The 19,920-nt window shown below is 31.3% G+C and overlaps 1 long non-coding RNA gene across 1 annotated transcript; it reads left to right on the top strand.

Annotated features, from left to right (window-relative positions):
* Nucleotides 1-10,349: 10,349 nt before the first annotated feature.
* Nucleotides 10,350-11,038, top strand: LOC141666727 (uncharacterized). Its single transcript, XR_012552337.1, has 3 exons — nt 10,350-10,400; nt 10,694-10,803; nt 10,979-11,038. It is a non-coding gene; the product is annotated as an uncharacterized LOC141666727 (long non-coding RNA).
* The last annotated feature ends 8,882 nt before the right edge of the window (nt 11,039-19,920 follow it).

Below are 19,920 nucleotides of genomic sequence, written 5' to 3'. Positions count from 1 at the left end.
CGAGTTAGGGGGGTGTAACTCCACAAAATTTTCAAAAATGTAATGCAGAATATCAAATTAAAGCCGAGTAACAAAAATGATCAAAGAAATAAGTACAAGATACAAAAACCACCAAGGGTTGCTTACACCAACAATTAAAATGATCGTTGCTTCAAACGAAATAAATGCTGCGCACTTGGTATAAGATAATAATGCTCTCTAGTATTTAATTCTATCTCTATCAAGAAAGCAACTCAGGTTTTAAATAGTCAATAAAATATTCTTCTAGTAGCTTTCTCAATATTGCTCTCAAAATATTTGTAAGTCTTGTTTGTAGATGTGTAATTGATATCTCTCAATAATGATACGAGCGTTCCATTTTTGAGATCTACTTTTGTGGTTGATATAGGTTGATTTCCGGAGAGAGAAAGTGTATGATATGTGGCACAATATCTATTACTCATTTTAAATTTGCAAGCTGTGTATGGAGTAACATATGTGCGCCTCCCTTCTTTTATGCCTCGATAATAACTTAAAAATAATAGAAGTATAATTTTTTATTCTGCGCCTACAAGAGTATAAAGAGTATAGAGTATTGGAGCACATAGAAACAGAGTTGAGAAAGGAAGATTAGCACCCATGGCACCCCTTCAATTCATCAAAATGCTTCCAGGATCATATATGTGGGCCAATGCATGTATATGTATTAGTACATGTGCTTGTAGAGTGCTCTCATGAAGCATTTGCACTCTTAGGTGGTGTAAGAGGTTCAACACTTTAAAACATTCTTCTTTGCAACCAATGTGTTCACCAAAAGTAAGCACATGTATGAGCGGATATACATGTATTACTTAGCCAAATATTGTTCCTTTCACATGTATATGCTCCGCCAAGGTGGTCTTCCATAGTATGGGTGCTCATACCTCTTTTACTTCACCATGTTTATTCATTTTCTCCATATGGGCGCCCGTAGAGCGGTCCTGGCACCCATTCTCTTAATGCTTAGCCATTCTTGAGCTTTCTAACACCTATGTGTTCCTGTAGAGTTTGTGCACTCTTTGGAAACACATAATTCCAATACCTTCCCAATTTTTGAGCTTTAAAGCACACATATAGAGTGTGTGCACTTTAGTGGAACACATTTGACTTGAATTTTTTTCAACTTCTTTCCATGCTTTCATGTCCTCATACATGATAGACAAAACTTTCTTCTCGTACATCTGGACCCACTTAACAAAATTTCTTTCTTCAGTACTCAGTTTCGTTCGCAAACTGTTGACGCCTAGTGCAATAGTCTAGTGCAACGGTCTGGTAAGAAGACTAACATATTCGTGCAAGATCTTTGTATCTTGTCTTTTAAGTCCATTAGAAAGTATTAGTTATATATAGTCAGTTTCATTGAAATCTTCCTGTAGTCTTCATACTAGTCTTCACACTAGTCTTCACACTGAATCCTAACAGTCGCTTCAAATATCTGACCCTCATTTCATTGAAACCTGAATATATTAATGAATTTCATCCTGTGGCGTATAGAAGGCTTCTTCAATGTAGTTAATCTTAATTCATGTGTACAAATATTCATTTGAGATAGATTCCTTTGAACGTAGAATTATTTATGAGTCATGTTTTACTGTTGAGTTATGTTATTAGTCCTGCCAAGTAAAAATATACAACTTCAACCTTGTTCAACAACCAATGCTTAGAGTACTGAGTCAATAAATTGGTACATGAGATTTGATAAATCCAACATAAATCAAATGAAAACAAGCCTTATATTAAAACTTCTTGTTTAAACATATGATTTGGCTAGCATAAAGTGTTTGCAGGGCCTATCAATACCAAAAGAAAACCTAATTTCTTTATGGTAGAAAAGAAAATCCATTTATATAGATTATATAAGATAGCCTAAAATGATGTTTTTGACAACCTATCGGTATTTGAGAGAGTGAACATGTTGAGCAAAACCTAGTCCTTTAGGGGTAATGACAACTATTAGAAGATTGGTCATTGACTTTTAGCCTACATAGAAATTATACACTGAAACCTTCTATTCAAAGGTAATTGCTTTTAAATATATGAGTATTGACCAAAATGAAATCCTATATGGAAAAAGACAAAAAGTAGTGTACTTTGGACCAAAAAAGTAGTATAACTTAATCTAACTACAAGGACTCCATTTCTAAATAACACCGTACATAAACTTTTAGACCTACTTGTTTTCATCCCTGTAAACTACCTTAATACTGAATTATTAAGTATTTAGCACAAAAAAAAAATTGTTTGTTAATATTTGTACCTTTTATGTTTATAAAACTTTTTAATTTCTTTGTATTCACTAATTATAAACACCTTGCGAGGTACATGGACCCTTAGTTCTAATATATTTTTATTTAAATGCATATATATATATATATGCATGTATATATATTTATGTATACATGTAAATTCTATGGAGTCCCTTATTTTTAGAAACTTTGAGTCATATTCATGCCCTATAAATTTCAATATTTTAATGAAAATCTTGCAAATTCCATACATTTTCAAGTATAACATGGCAACATATATAATTTTGTAAAACATGCTTAGCTTGTAAATTATTTATGTTCACATTGCAAAACATGCATGTTCTACTTGTTCAACATTAATGATAAAACACCACTACACAGGTCATACCCTTTACCTTATTATATTTATTTTAAATTATTAACATACATAAAATTTGGACCATTAGATTGGATTGTAATAGTTGGTCATAATGTTGAACTCTATGACTTCAAAAAAAAAAGACTTGATAGAACTTTGTTCTTTATTTATATACATATATATAAATATATGTATCTATATACCCACATATATATGTGTGTTTGTGCATAACAATGGTCTTCTTTTAAAATAATTATTATAATGTACATTCACAAAGTTTTCTTAACTTCTTTAAATTTGAAACTCGATTAATATTTGTAAATCTAATAATTAAAATATTTTTTAACAAACTATTTTTCTACATTAGTTTAAAAAATGTGGTACTAAAATCTTGGTACCATGATATTAGTAAAAAAAACATGATAGTTTGGGAAACCTTAAGAAATTTAGGAAATGGTTGGATAATATGGTGCATATATTATGTGACCATTGAAAATATAATAAATAGTACAAATAAATCATTGGGTTTATATGGATTTGCGAGGCACAAAGAACCCTATACATTGGTCTTGTATTTGTTTTTTTAATTCCATGTGTTCTTTTAATTCTAAGCAAAATCTAAAAACTAAAAGTCTCGTAGAGTAAAATAAAAAAGAAATTCTTTGGATTCGTTGAAATCAAAAGTGCTTGGATTAGAGAACTAAAAAAGAAAATAAATATCATGAAAAGCATAGTGTATATAGTTTAATATTCAACATTATGATCAAATAGATTATATCCACATTCAAAGAATAATATATTCAATTAAGATTTTAACATATTATTATTATTCCATGGATTTAATATGTTGTAACTGATTTAATATTTTATAAAAAATATATAATATTGGTAATTCCACACATGTGTCTTAATATCTATATAGAATTGAGCCTAAATTCAATAGTATCTCTTTTACTAATGTGAGATTTTAAAGAATTTAAAATATACTGCGAAATTAACAAAATCCAAAATTTTTTGAAATCTTAAAGTCTACAAGTTTTTGAATAGAAATAAATTTTAATAGATTATTTATAATCCATATTGAATACGTCTAGATTTTAAAAGATTATTTGGAATATGGGTTGACTATTTCCAAACTTTTAAAAATCTGAATCAAATAGAATAAGATTTTGAAGGATCATTCATGTGTTGGATACCCCTATATATTAATTGATTATTTTAAATTCAAATTAAATATCCCCAAACTTTTGAAATTTGAAAATTTTCTATATAATATAAATTGAATACACCCTCTAATATTTTCCATTATATGTAATAATTTTAAAAGATAATTGTTAAATAAGCTCCGCTTTTTACTATTTAAGTTCCACTTTTAAATTTTAGACATGTTTATTACACATTTGCCCATAATTTTTAATAGTGAAATTCTTGGAATTTGTGGTTGCTATGGATAGTTATGTCATTTGCAAGACACCTGGAGCTTAAATAGTATTTTTAAAGCTTATTTATCAATTTCCTTTCTAAATTTGGCATCAGTTTTTCTGCAAGTTATCAAATTTAAAAATTATACTAATGTTTAAATTTTATTATGTGATCCTTTAACTATAATATCCTTTGTCTAGAAAAGGGTATGATATAGTTTGTTATTATTAATAATTACTATACCATATACTATTTATTATTATTATTATTATTATTATTATAGTTTATTTATTATTATTCTTTTGCCTCCGAGTGGGCCTCTTGTTGGGCTCATGGGCTCATATGGTCTAGAAATGTCTCTCCCAATCAAGCCGCCCACAAAATAAAATCTCAAAACCCTAATCTTGGCTTTATAATTGTATATACAACCTTTGCCCACATATCTTTGCATTCCTTACATTCATCGAAATCCAAAATCAATTTTCACGCTTGAGGTGCCACAAAGCCATCACCATCTTTGCCACCATGATGAATAATATGGAGGAAGGTCACAAACGAAGAAAGAGGACACACAAATGTGTAACAAAGGAAGAATGGTGTTTTTTATGCTATGTTGGGGGACTTCTTCTATTTTGTGACCACGAGTAAGTTCCTTGAACTATTTTTATGATATATATTTATATAGACACACACTGGTCTATAACCCGTACGGTGCACGATTGTTTTAATCCTTATATACTGTAAATGATAATTTTAATATGTTGTTTCTGGGATTTGAACATCACACCGCCTAATCATAACAATAATTTTTAGGATTATATTATATGGTTATTTCATTTGAATTATTTAACGATTGTGTATTGAGTGACCAAACTATGAATTGACCAGATAATCGACGAAACTTTTAATGTTATGTCGATGAAACTTTTAATGTTCACACTTTAATATAATAGTATATATTTATATCATTCTCTGTGTGTGTGATGTATGATTTTGAGATAGACCACTCCAAAAAGGGAGGAATTATTTTATGTATGGGGCTGCAACATAGAAGGTTTAATTGAAAATTTTGAGATTTGGGCGAGGAGTTTGACTAATATCCCAAGCCCGACCCTTGTTCCCCGCACTCGACCCTTGTTCCCCGCACTGCTCTTAGGTAGTAATATAATTTAATATTTCTATAAGATAAGGTTTAATGGAGAACTTTTGTAAACGGAGAACCGAGATAACGATCTTTAAAAATTATTTATAAAATCGAAAAATTGAGTAGTTTCAAATATTTACAATTCTTCCAAAAGAAACCAATCACAAACAATTTTTTTCAAATATAAAAAAATATCATGAGAAAACCTTATAATCTAGGAATCCTGTAGATTTTAAAATTCTATTTCCGAATCACATAAATTTTACAAGTTTTTTTGAATCTCGGTCAAAAATTTGGAAATTTTACATAATTCTTTTTATAAAATTCAGTTACTGATTCAAATATTGATGTTAAAAAGAAAATATAATAAAAACCAAAATGTTAATATACATTTATTTCGTAAAAAGAGGAGAAAAATATTTAGAATCTCGTTTTGAATATCAGGTTTTTTATTTCTCTTTCTAACTCCAAATCTTACTAATATATGAGCACCCACACTTATGTGAGATATGAGAACTAATCTCCACTACACAAATTTAAAGCTACTTTTAATGTAGGCTATTCATTTGAAATCTATCTTCTTCATCTCAACCATCACCACATCCTTCCTCCTCACTCCCCCAGCCTCTACTTCCGGCTACACCACCCCACACCTTTGTCAACCACCTATCGCTACTGTCTTCCCACCTAAAATCACCTAAAATCATCAATGTTAATAAAAAATTACCAAAGTCAAAAAAATCAACATGGTTGTGTTAGGAGGAAACATACACATAAACGAGATTTAATCTACCAATACGGAGTACGCACAAAACATGTGTGACACGAAAAATCCGCATCCGAACTTGTATTATTAATCCAAGCAATTATCATTAATGCAATAGATACATAACACCTCAATGGTGTCCCAAGCCAAATAATGCTCAACCAAACAATAATAATCAATCAAGGATGTTTAAGCACAATACTTAAGCATCCGCTCACGAGCGATACTTAAGTCTACATCTTAGACACTCCTCTCATCAATCAAACTCAATGACTATTTATATATAGCCATCACAAAACTTAGCCAAAAAGACAAACCTAATACGATTATAATACTAATTGTCTACTCATATAATTATTGCCTCATCCAATTGTGATAATAATTTCCTACCCATACATTTATTACACAATCCAATTATTATAATAATTGTATTATTACCCAATCCAATTATATCTTGTATCACCAAGCCCAACCAATTATATTGGGTTGAAACCCAACAATCTTCCCATTTAACCTAATACTCTAGATTAGATTACACGAAAACCATCAAAATATCAACGTCTCTTCGCCGATGCCTCCCCTTGAACAAGAATTCATTCATCTCATTCTTCCAACTTTTGAGAATCACTACAACCCGTATAGTGACCACCAAACTATCGTTCTTCATAATAACGACATTTCCATCCATAAAATCACATGCATCAATCATGAATGCTCCTTACATCATTGAGTCACCCAATCTTTGCTTTCACAATCCTTTGGCCGCTTGAAGAAGAACAACATTATCCAAAATATTTGCCTGGTTGATCAAACCACTAAAGAAATTCCGATCATCTCTTTCATCTCGTGTTGAGTCCAAACGATTTGATCTAGGTTGTAAGTCAACCGTCATACAGCACATAACTTTGTCTCTTCCCTCGTTAGTATGCTTCTTGTCATCAAATCCATCATCGTAATTCGCCATGCCAATTGAACCTCAAACTTTCCTCCAACTCAATTCACTAGGAACCTCGGTTCTGAAACCACTTATTTGGAGGAAAACACACAATTTTTCGAGATTCGATCAATCAATGCAGAGTATAAGACATTTATGAGTTATGACGCGTAAAACCCGCATCCCAACTTGTATTATTAATCCAAATAATTATCAATAGGACAATAGTTACATGATACCTCAATGGTGTCTGAAGCCAAACAATGCTCAAGCATACTATGTATAAGCCTAATACTTAACATCCGTTCACTAGTACTTAAGTCTATATCTTAGACACTCCTCTCATCAATCAAACACAATATGACTATGTAAATATAACCATTATAAAACTTTTCCAACAAGACATACCTAATATGATTATAATAATAGTCTACTCATACAATTATTACACAATCCAATTGTGATAATAATTGCCTACCCATACAATTATTTCACAATCTAACTATGATAATAATTGTTTACCCATACAAGTATTGCCCATCCAATTATATCTTATATCACTAGACCCAACCAATCACATTGGGGTGAAACCCAATAGGTTGAACTACTCCCACCACCGACTGCAACTACATACTTCCGACCACCCTCCGACCATTAAATCAAAAAAGTTACCACCGTCAAAAAATAATCACTGCAGTTAAACATATAATCACTAGAAAAAAACCTTCATAACCACCACACAACAAGCACATCTGTCCATTATCTTCGATCACCACCTAAAATCATCCAACATTATACTTAAATTATTATATGTAAATATAATTTACTACAATCGACCAAAAAATCACTGAACTGTATCACCAACTGTATTCAGACAATCAGGAAAAATCATCAAACTTCGAATGAAATCACCAAACATTCATATATGAGAAAAATCGGAACATAGGTCGGAAATTTGAATGGCGACAATAGGAAAGAAGACGGTGTGGTGCATTTTGACAATAACAATTTTATAGTGAAAGAAGAGTGAGAAAAAGGAAGTTGAGTGGAGAGAATGGCGATGCAACTGATAAAAGGATATGTGGATTAGTGATGATCGATCTAAAAATGTATGGTTGAATAGAGGATAATTAAGTTCGACCAAAATATGATGAAGACCGAAATTTGATGACGAAGTAGGACTCGGTGAATTAGGAATTTTTTGGTTAAAAATAAGGGAATTGAGTTATTTTCTATAATGAAATTCGTGTACAATATACAATTATTTAATCATTGAATATAATTTCATAAGGCGGAGAACTTATTTTATTGTATAATATTTTAACATTTTCATTTTTTGGGCAGACTACTCAATTCGAGTTTACACCAATAAATTTGAGTATTCGTTATTCGGTAGTCGAACCGAGTCGCTTATTGATGTATATATGTGTGTGTGTGTGTGTGTGTGGAATACCTAAAATGGTAAACAAATCTGTCATTTACTATTTTTCAGAAATCGGTTATGGTTTTTTGTTTTTAATTTACATAATCTTTTTCCCTTTCTTTTTCTTTTTGTTATTATTCTACAGAGATTTTATCGATTTTTTTAAAACTAATTGTTTCAAGTACATTCTCAACATTCATACAATTATTTTGAAAATCTATAGGTAATTACATTGGTTTACATGTTGATAATTAATAATTCTTTTCTGAGTAAAGCTTAACATAAAAGAAACATTCTTCTTCTGAAATAGGACATGCAACTTGTTTAAAATGCCAGTCAGAGTTAAATCATCGGAAACCAACTTGATTTTTCAGTACATATATAGACTATTTCCATGAACCATGATGACTATATGAAAGTTCATTTTATGTTATTAGTTCCTGTATTTTGTGTCATTAATTTCCCTAGATATTTACCACGTAATAATTTTAGTTTTAGTGCACGTTTTATCTCTTTCATTCCTGAGTAGAGCCATTCTCTAAGTAATGTTGTTCCAAAATGTTTCAGAGATTGCATAAAAGCGTGTCACCCTAAATATATAGGCAAGGATGATTCAGTCATCAACACCGGAAATTCCTGGACTTGTGGTATGTAGTTAAATATTTAGTTTTTTGTTTGCAGTCTTCCTTTGCCTCATTTGAATGTGCTCAATACATGCCATATGGGTCACCGAGGAGAGTTGAAGAGTTGATCTTTGTGTTCACATATATTTTATTAAATTGTTGTTTTAGCCTTTTTAATGTTTTTGTTTTAAGAATAAATTTGTAATTTAATTCATTGGAATATCATAACGATGTATTTTTGTCTGGAGCTGGAATGTTCATTGTCCTGTCAGCAAAGAATTTACTAACATATAAAACTTATGCTACTGCTTCAGATGCTCATTCTTGCTTCATATGCCACAAAGGCCAAGATTTTATTTGCGTGGGTTGTCCAAAGGCTCTTTTTAGGCACTGCATTGGGCAAGTTGAATTTGTTCAGATTGGAGGAAACAAGGGTCTATGTCATGTCTGTTTGAAGTATGGGCTACTAGTTGAAGAAAAAAAGGATGGTGATTATGACAAGGTACGCTTACATTAGAGATAATAAGTAGATACACGAAATTATAGTAATATTTTCCAATTCCTTTTACCTCTAAAATTTTATCATTTGTGAATACTATTAAATTTGAAAGTATTTCAATCAGAAAGTTATTTGAAGAAAATATTTGCTGTGTCATCTTCAGAAGCAGGAAACATATATAAAATATATGTAAAAATTAAGAAGAAATTGACCATCTTGGAAGTTTCATTTCTCGCATGTGCTTCAAAGTTACCTTATTATCTCATATTTATAGTATTTTCTTCAACTTAAAATTGAATATCACGACTGTCTGTTAGGTATTTCTACTTGTCCATGGTTCTTGCTTGGTTTATGGAAGGACAGTAAATTTTTTTACCATGGAATAATTGTAGATAATAAATATGATCATCTTATTGTTCTTAGCGTCGTGTTCTTTATCGCTGGGGTGAGGTGGGGTTGGGGCAGATTAAGATCAAGTTGGAGGTGAGATGATTGATGCAGGTGGTTATTCTATGTTTTGTACTATAATGGCTATGAATTTTCTTTATTACTTGTCTTACTGTTTGCATGCAGATATTTATGGAGCGCTTTGGTTTAGCTTGGAAAATTATCAGGGAGAGAGAATCCTTGACTTTGAAATATCTCCGCTCTGCGGAAGATAGAATGAAGAAAGGCGAATTCTATATTTCTTGCTGTGACTCAGATGAGAATGATGGTGTGAAGTCAGATATATATGACAAATTCCCTAAGGAAAACTTGAAAGCTCGCAGGATTCCTCCACTCCAGTACGCGTCAATAGAACCTGAGAACATGACTCTTGTCTACCTAAAGAGGGGGTTAGTTAGGAAACTTCTAAAGGGACCCAGGACCTTGTTTGATGACAAGTTAATCGTAAGTTTTGTTAAAATCAGAGCAGCTAGGAATGACCGTTTTGACCAGAACATTTTTAAGCTCTTGCAAGTCACAGGTTAGTGTTGCTGTGTTGGTAGATGCATATGTCGTTAGAAGTTTGAACTGGGTTCCATATTATTTTATAATGGAACAAAGTTAGCTTCTTAAAGACTATAGGCCGGGTCACATGCATACCATCCTCATAGTATAAATTTAACTCTAATATTGTTGAATTATTTAATAAAATTGCAGATTTTAAAATAATTGACTTGTATACATGTAGTTTGTCTCTTATGATTGTTGGACCTTAACATGATATTAGTTACTATAAACAAAAGCAGTTCAGTTTATTCTATCATGGATTTTCAGGCACAATATGGACTTACAATGGTGAAAATGATCCCGAGGTATTACTGCATGTTTCAGGCATGGAGAATAAAATTAGTATCAATTTGCTCGAAAACTGCAACATAACCCAGGTAATTATATTGGTTTTAGTAAGTTTTGTCTAAGATATTATGTCTTGCTAAAAAATGCTTGATTCATGCTTACCTTTTTTTTTAATGTTTAAAATTAATTTTTTTTTTATAAAATTTTCAAGCTTATATTTGACTGTGATGAATTTGGAACTTTGTTGCTTCTATTTATTTACAGGAAGAGTGCAAAGATTTGAAGATACGCATACAACGTGGCCTTTTAAAACAACCTACTGTAGTAAGTACTGTCCTTAGTAGTAGTGTTATGTTATGATTTGTTATTTATTCTGTATCATCTTATTAAGTTTGACATCATCGACTATTTTATCTAGCAAAAAAAACATCATTGCCGATCGACTTTGTAACATCCCTTATAACCATGACTGTGGTTGTCCTTTATAAGCATCTTTTAGTTGTCCAACATCGAGCATGTATCTATATTTGACAGGATGAGCTTGAACAGAAGGCGATAATTTTGCACGAGGATATAACGAAACATGTAAGCATATGTTTAATATTGATTATGCTTAGTGAACCATTTTTATTTATGCATATTATCTTACATAAAGTTGATCAGTATGTTTAACCTTTCAGAATTCTTCTTACTTCTTTCTGAATCTTCTATTTAATAAATTGTTGCGCTCAACAGTTTCCATGTATTAGCTTAACTCAATCATTTGGTACATGTTCTGTTTTTACTTCAAGTGGATTGCTACAGAGCTGCAGAGGCTTAAAAATCATTTTGATCTAGCTTGTGAAAAAGGGTGGAGAGGACAATATCCTTTATTATTAGAATAATTCCTTACATATGCTATTTATACTACAATTATTACCTCAATTGTTCACCTTCACCCATTGACCTCTTTACAATGATTAAATTTGAAAAAAAAAGACCTTCTCCTGAAATCTGATGAGCAGGCAAAGTTACTGAATACTGTTCCCCATGTGGTCGCTGCTGCTGAAGGGGAACTTGAACGTCTTTCTAGGAACTGTTTGAAGGCTCCAGTTACTGGCGGAAGTAGATCAGGTACAACATATACACTGAGTAATAGTAACAGTATAAATACTGATCTTAACTTTGCATGTTCCAATATGGAAAGGTTATTAATTTTGACACACCTATTGGAATATATTTAAGCATCCTTAATTTAATAGGCTACTGCTGCATTTAGCCATTTTAAAACCTAAACTTTGACAAGTTCTATTTATACTCAAATAATATGAATTTTAAAAAATTTTAAACTGACCCCTGTCAAGCTAGTCCCGGCTTTGTGGTTGGTTAGTAGATGATACTTTTCTAAATTATTTATATAGGGGTCATTTTTACGAATTTCCAAGGATTTGATTCGATCTTGTTATTCTCAGGTAAATTAGCGGAAGATAATAGGCCACCAATGGAGGAAAAAGTCGAGGCAATACTTCAAACAGGAGGTCAAAGGTTCAGACCCTGTGATAGTCCATAGGACCCTGAGTTGTGCATTTAACCTAATATCAAACATCTCATTTTAAATTGAGATGCATGAAAAGTTATACTGAATTTCTATTAATATTTGCTGAATTGCTCAACAAATATTAATAACATAATCATCGTATCTCCATGTCAACCTACCCGATTCTTTTTAAGATCTAACCATTAATATTTAGTTACTTAAAATCATCTCCAGAGGTTGGACTTTGACAAATCATCGTAAATTATAATTTTTACCTTTTCTATGCACATAATTTTCGACCCTTCTCCTAAAAAATGCCCCAATTGTTGGCACCCCTTTAAAATATTTATATTATTTAGTTATACTAATATATTGTATTTTTAAATTGTTATCCATATTATGATAAGTAAGTTGGCACCTTGCTCAAGGGATGCCGACTTTTGGCACCCCATCAACTTTAATAGAGAGCCAACAAGGGTGTTGTGCCATGTCATGCCACGTGGAAGTTGGCACCCCTTGTTGGAGTTGCTTTAATGCTATGATTTGTGCATGTCTAAACAAATCCATATAACTAGCTCTATTTGAACCTAGTTGACATAGTATTACTGTATATCCATCGGCTTAAAATCATATCTTCTTCAATTTTGTCTGTTTACACACATTATCGATAGAGCATAACATACATATACTTAAAGAGTATTGCAGAGTTCAATACTTAATGTGCCAATTCAACAGTTACAAACCAATTACCAAAAAGGAAAATTGTACTTGATATTATTATATTATATTTATGTTCTTTAAATCATTGATTATTACATAGTGCAGTTGAGATATATTATTTCAATTGGCCTTTTCCACTCATAGTTCGACGTTTATGTACCAACTATGCATGTGTTCTGCTTATTATGACAAGCATCATTTGACAAATACTTGTCATGTATGTCGTATGTGTAGGAGATCAAGTAATACACAATCCAAGCGCATCTCTAGAGAGGACTCAAAGTATTATAATCGGTCCAGGGAATGATGAAGCAATCGGACATGAAAAAGCTGAGGGTTCCACAGCAAAAGAAGTTACAGAAGGCTAGTATATGAAATTAGTTAAATATTAATGTCATCAGTATTTCATTGTTTCTTCTAGTTTTTATAATTTTTTCAGTCTTAGTATCAATGGATGACAAAGGTATACTATTGTGTACTCTCCCGCCAGTCATGTGTAAATTAGAAGACTAGAACCAACCAAACATACCCAGTATATCCCGAGTCTGGAGATGGTGGAATGTACACAGACCTTACTCCAATCCCAAAAAATGAAGAGTTTCTAAAAGGACTCCCGGATAAAATAATCCACTATGAGAAAAAATGTATAAAAAAAAGAATAACTGGTCTCGTAATTCTAATCAAGGAACAAGAATATATTAAACATAAAGCGGTAATAGCACATGTGTAAAATTTTAAAGTTTTAAGCATAAAATATAGAAGGAAAGGGGCATAGTAATCAAATAAGATGATCATCACACTCTATTGAGAACTTCAAACCCTGTATAACCCATGTCCTGCGCCCAATGATACGGGATTTGTTAAACTTACCAAAGATCACCTTGTTTAGTTCAAAATCTTTAAAAAATCCTATTTGAGGTCATACCTTCTTAAATCTAGCCCTCTATAGATCACTACGCCCTCTAGTACTGCCTCCTACATACATGACCAAATAAACGTTAAGCGCAGCTGACATAGTATTATTCTATCACTCTAACATCACGTTTTTCCATAATATCTCTTTTACACACATAAGAGACACTACATTATACAGTACTTGCACAGTTTATACAGTTCACAGCTCAATGAGTCAATATCACAACCCAGATTTTACCTGGGAAAACTTATTGATATGCAGAACCTTAAAACTCTCAGTCACAATGTTGCTTCTCTAAACATGTCTGTGTTATTATAGTCCGGGTGTAATATGCATCGTCCTGTATATATACCAAGATAGGAACCTGTACTTGATATTGTAATATTATATAATATATAAGCATGTTTTCTATTAAAATAAAGTAAAATTGTTGATAACATCATGTATCATAAGGCTTATTAGGAATGGTGTGATTATTTCTCCCTCCCGATTTAATTTCCTTAAATGTGTTATTTAGTATCCATTTCTAGTGTTCACTTTATAATGTGTAAGAATTTGATAGCAAATAGCTCTGGTGCAATGCACTATATTTTTCGCGCTATGTGAAAATTTATTTATGTTCTGCTATTCTTAGTCAATGCACACATTTACCACTATGTAAATATGTTTAAATGAAACCATGTTATGTTATATCCTGTGGAAAAGGAATTTTTTTAAGTCAGACATTTTTTCCTGACCACATCAATACAAGTGACAAGTATTAATAATTATGTAAATGCAGGCTGCCTACATTTGTCGTTGACTCCCTATGATATTCCATGTAATGGTAGAATGTGCTAATTAAGATATATTCAGTGATTTTGCACTATGCGCAATATGTCGTGCTATTATACGTAATGCGTGTGACGTTCACTCCAAGTCCCCAATATATATATGTCCAATCCAGAAAATGAAACCATGATTTTATATGTGCAGAGAAAAAAAGAATATAAGTCTTATATTTTGACAATCTATACTAATACAAGTACTCAGTATTATCAATTATTTAAATGAATTTTACCTATATGATATTACATGTATTCTCTGAATTTCTAATTATTACAGACTGCAGATGAGACTTTTTCTATGGAGTGGTCATTTTCGCGCATAATTCAAAGTCTTATGTTTCGTCTATGCATGTGTGATGCCCATTATGACAAGCATCATTTGACAAATACCTGTCATGTGTGCAGAAGATCAAGTAGTACTGGATCTGAGCAAATCTTCTGAGATGACTGAAACTGTTGCAATCGGTCCAGTGGATGATCATATAGTCGAACAAGAAATATTTGAGGGCTCTACTGCACAAATTACAGGTGGCCAGTATAAGACACTATTTCATTATTTATGACATTAAAATTCGTTTGTTTCTTTTAGTTCTTAAATTTCCTGCAGTCTTAGTATCAACAATTGAAGAAGCTACACCATTGGCTAGTCTCCCGTAGTTTTGCGCACATTTGATAAAAGACTAATATATTGTAACGTATATTTAAAAAAATTGGCAATTTACATAAAAATATTACAATGATCATATCTCCCTGTCAATTTTCGAATCTCTTTTTCAGATATCACCATTACTTTCTGGTAACTTAATTTTTTCCCTTTCAAAATTATGATAGTGTTTGTCTCAATATTTATTGTTTGTCTCCAAATAATCTCTTTTACATGTATTACACATGTAGGAGATCATACATAATACTTGTATAACAGAGCTCATTACTCGATGAGCCAATTCAGCAAATTAGAAAATATCAATTATCTAGGAAAACTATATGTCAAGTACAACCTTAAAACTCTTACCCACAACATTTCTTTCAAAGAAACTTGTACGTTATTGTGTTATAGTATATTTTATTGGAAATTCTACTATAAAAAATATTTTCCTGACGAAGTATATGTCGTGATTTTCTTATTTACTTTACAAGTCCTTTTCGAGTTCTTATTCGCAATGTCTTATACATTTTTAGCTATAGCTCTAGCTCTGGCGCAATGCGCTAATTTATTTATACTATGTAATTTAGTGCTGTGTGCAAATTTATTTATGTTATGTTATTTTCACTGAGTGCGGGCCCTAACTCCATATCCAGTAGATTTGTTCATTCTAGAAAATTGTTTATTATATATTCTGCGGCAAAGGACAAAAGAATGCAGGTCTGATAGGTTGTCTGGACCATATTAAGAAAGGTGATCAGCATTTTGAATTTTACTCATAATTTCGCATTCTTGACTTGTTTACTCTCAGTTAGCAATGACGTCAAAGACAACGGTCGACCAAGCATTCCAGTGGATCATCAGGACCTCAAATGGAACATCATAACTCCAGCAGGGGCAGTGAGCGGTCCTTACCAGATTGACGACCTCAAGTGCGTGACAGAAGTTCTTCCATTTTATTCGCAGTACTTAATGGTCCGGAAGGGAGCTAGCAGAAATTCTGCAATCACGATTCATGACGCCATTGATAAAGAAAACACAAAGATTGCTACCACAGACGTTAGTGAAGGTTAGTATAGGATAGTGTTTTACATTGTGGTTTCAAGAAATTATATATCCCTACCATTATGTTGTCTCCCAGAAGTTTTGTATGTATTAGAAGACTAAAATTCATAATAAATGTCAACAAAAAAATAGAACTCAAAAGAAAATATACAATGAGCGTAACCCTATGCCATATTACGAAGTAAAAGCTACCTTTTTATAACACATCCTGGAAATTGTTCATTGTACGCTATAGTCTTGATCAGTATCTAGGAAAACATTCTCATCACTAAAATATCAAAATTGTGACTTACTATATTGATGATAGGGATGAGAAAAAACCAGAATTGTGGCAAAATCGCACCAAACCAAAGTTATTACATCGTTTTACGTAAAAAATAAAAGATGTTCTTAATACTGTAATATACTTTAATAAATTTCCTTGTATGAAATATATTTCATCTATAGGTATGTAAACATGTTTCCTTTTGTTAAAATATATGTCTATATATACGGCATTTAGTTGACCGTGATTTTCTCTTACAGTTTATTACAAATCCTTTTCAGATACTGTTATCCGTTGTTCATGTCTGGTACATTTGTAGGAAATAGCTCCTGATAAATGTGATGATTTATTTTTATGCTGTCATCAATTTTCGCACCAAGCACTAAATTTCTATATTTTGTGATTTGCTGCGCAATGCAACCCCTACCTGATACCTATGTTTGTGATTTTGGTTCATTTTAATATGATGTATATGGTTCATCTTTATTTCCTACCTATGGCAGATGAGATCTATTACTGCATCACGCATAATTTGATGTTTTTCTATTGATTATCCTCAGGTAATGAGGAAAATAATGGTCAAATATTTGACAAACAATTGGAGGCACTTATGATCAAGGAAAATAATGGTCAAATATCTGACAAACAATTGGAGGCATTTATGAATGATCTACGCGAGACATGTATTTTAGCTGCAACACCTCAACCTGCCACAATATGTGAAGAGGATCCCAAGTGGAATATTTTACTTTCAGGAGGGGTAGAAAAAGGTCCTTACTCGCTCAGAAGCCTAAAGGGCGTGCATGACATTTCTTCTACCTCTTCACAGTACATAAAGGTATTGAATGAAAGTGAAAGCAAAGAAACTGTGATAACATTACCTGATGCATTGAAATTACTTTCTCAGAAGTGAGGGATATATGCACTATTGTATTATGGACCAATTGGACTGTAAAATAAAGTTGGTGAAAGGATATACAGATGGAGAGTCTATGTATTCAATTAGTCATTTTTGAAGTTATGAGGTAAGTAATAGTAATATTTTGATGCTCTTTGCGGAAGATTAGAAGAAGTTGGTTTGATGGAACTATAGAAAAATTATTATGATATTTTAGATATTTGTTTTAGAAATAAAAACTTCATTTGACATTCATATTTCTATTGGTGAATTGTAAACGTTTGTGTGACTTTATATTTTGAACTTTTAAATATTTTTATTCAGTTATTTTATTCAATTATTAAAATTTTTGTTATATGTTCTTTTCATTGCAATTGTTAACACAAAAAATGAGTAGACTTTATACGAGAGAGATTCTTTATCTGAGCTTCAATTAAATGAAGTCTGTGTATTTTTCGAAACACTTCTTGTTAATTTTTTATTTTAATATTAGGTTAGAGGCCCTAATTTAGCTCAATATAAATCATTGCGGTCCTATATTGATCTCACTAGAAATTTGGGTCAAAGTTGATTATCTGTGTTGTTGAGAGTGTGTTAGAAAATTGGCCCAAAATGCTGCCTAGATACAAAGTTTAGATGAGTGTTGTGTAGATACGTGAGAGCATCTGACGTGCTGCGCAAATACGCAGTTAACAACCCATAAAAAATATACATGAAAATGGAGTGACCTTGTCAATTGTCATGACACTCCTCCAGCCATTAAATGTTAAACGGTTCAACCAAATTCATCTTACATCTCTAACCCTCACAAACTCATCACACCCCAATTTTCTCTCAAAATGATCCCTACTCTTAAAACTCACAAAGTCATTTTATAATCACGATAGAGGAGAAAATGACAGGAATATTATTAAACCAAATGGTACTTATATTATTTCAGAACTTTAAACTCTCTTTTGATATGATTGTTCATTATTTATTCTAGTTTTGCACTTATTTATATTTTATATTAGGGTTGTCAAAAAAATCCGAAAAATCCGATATTCGTCCGAAAAATCCGCATCGTATCCGAAAAAAATGAATATTATCCCTATCTGAAACAAAGCGGATATTATCCGTATTTAAATCCGACAATTGCGGATACGGATACGGATATAGGCATATTCGTATCCGATAATATCCGAATCCGAATAAATATTATATATATATATATAATTTTTTTATATAATTAAAAATTTAATATATTAAATTTATATTGTGTGAATGTGTATATATATACATATATATATTAAATATTATGTTTATACAAATTTTACAGATATATGTAAAAAAATCATATGAGTTCAATAATTTAAAGATAACAATTATATTGAAATGAGAAATTAAATTAATTTTTTGAAAAAATAAAAAATGATTAAATCATTTTAACACTTATTTTAATTTTTAAAAGTAAATTTTTAATTTTTAATAAATTTTTTCAATTTTTTTTCAATTTTTAACATAAAAATAAAAATCTGATTGAAAATCGGATTCAAATCCGGATATTATCCGTATCCAGATATTATCCGTCGAATCCAGATTCGGATATTATTCTTTAAATACTTCCGGATTCGGATTTGGATACAGATTTTTAGATTCAGATACGGATATAGCCAGATTTTTATCCGAATTATCCGTTTGATAGCCCTATTTTTATACTTGCGATTAATTCTATCTATATTTGTAGGGAGACCATTGATAATAGGATATACGCTTCTATTATATTTCTCTCCTTAACTTTTTTCCTAAGGTAACATCTGATTAGGTCTCATCATTAAAATCCTGCTTTCAAGCATCAAACTATACGATTCCGGTCAAAATGCCACTACGCCATAAGTGGGCTACTGTAATGCAAGTGTTACAAGAAGCGTTACATTAGTTAAGAAATTTTTGTTCTATTTTAATACCTCTGAATTAGTGTTACAACAGCTATAAAACTAGTTACATTAGTTACTTTTTTAATTTTAAAAAATATTAAAATGAAAATATTACCATAAAATTAGATTATGTATTATTCATGATTATAAATATCATATATAATATAAAATTAAGTTTTTTGAATAGAAATACATAAGATATTACTTTAATTTTATATATACTATTTTTTTTTAATAATTAGTATGAAAAACTAAAATAAAAAATTTAAAAATTAAGCACGTTCTACGAGATGAAAAATAATGCGGTATTTTTCCCCCCCAAAACAAAAACATACACAATCGATTTACATCCACCTTTCTCTATCTCTATTCCCCCATTTTTCACTGTGATATTCTCTCGCCCTATTTTTCTCTCTCTCTAAATTACATACTTATTATCA

The sequence above is a fragment of the Apium graveolens genome, chromosome 6 (genome assembly GCF_009905375.1).
Source record: "Apium graveolens cultivar Ventura chromosome 6, ASM990537v1, whole genome shotgun sequence".
In the NCBI taxonomy this organism is placed as follows: Eukaryota; Viridiplantae; Streptophyta; class Magnoliopsida; order Apiales; family Apiaceae; genus Apium; species Apium graveolens.
Note: the sequence above shows the minus strand (reverse complement) of the source record. Positions and strands in the feature narration are given on the sequence as shown.